Below are 612 nucleotides of genomic sequence, written 5' to 3' on the forward strand. Positions count from 1 at the left end.
GCATGCATCATCATATTGTTAAGAAACTACTTAATGCAATCCTCCTTCTCCCCAGAAAGAATCCCAACTTGGCAACACACAACACCATGGGGCATGGCTACTTACAGCAGTGCCTAGTTAATATCTCAGGGTTCTGCTAAATCAGGCTTTTTTTCAGTGTGGGGGAGGGAGGAACAGGAATACTGATGTTTGGGGAGGACTGCAACATTTTCTGCCGTGATTGACAAAACACCACCTAAGACCAGCCCTGACTACTAAATCCTATAAGAGTGTGTAATACTTAGAAATCATCAGATGTACACATCACCTCCCGTGTAGCTTCATTAGCCATTATGGAAGCCGTAGCTTCATTAGCCATTATGGAACTGATGCATAGACAAGATGTGGGCATTTTTACCATCGTGTCCTGATGTACCAAGTGCACGGGTTTCAAACACCCTGTCACCCAGCCCTGCTCAGAGGCATGAAAGCTCTCAAAGGGTATTCCAAGGTTGCTTAAGACGAAAACTGCAGAAGTCTACATAAAACAACCCAGAGAAAGCAGGTCACTAGCAGCCACTCAAAACGCAGACTCAGCCAGTGCGGGCCAAGTGATTCATAACTTCGTCCTCT

At 45.6% G+C, this 612-nt stretch overlaps 1 protein-coding gene across 1 annotated transcript in view; it reads right to left on the reverse strand.

Moving 5' to 3' along the window:
- LPIN2 (lipin 2) overlaps nt 1-612 on the reverse strand; it is a 72816-nt gene that overhangs the window by 71337 nt on the left and 867 nt on the right. The gene's annotated exons all lie outside the window — the stretch shown is intronic.

Source organism: Lepidochelys olivacea (genome assembly GCF_965140295.1).
Source record: "Lepidochelys olivacea isolate rLepOli2 genome assembly, chromosome: 2".
In the NCBI taxonomy this organism is placed as follows: Eukaryota; Metazoa; Chordata; order Testudines; family Cheloniidae; genus Lepidochelys; species Lepidochelys olivacea.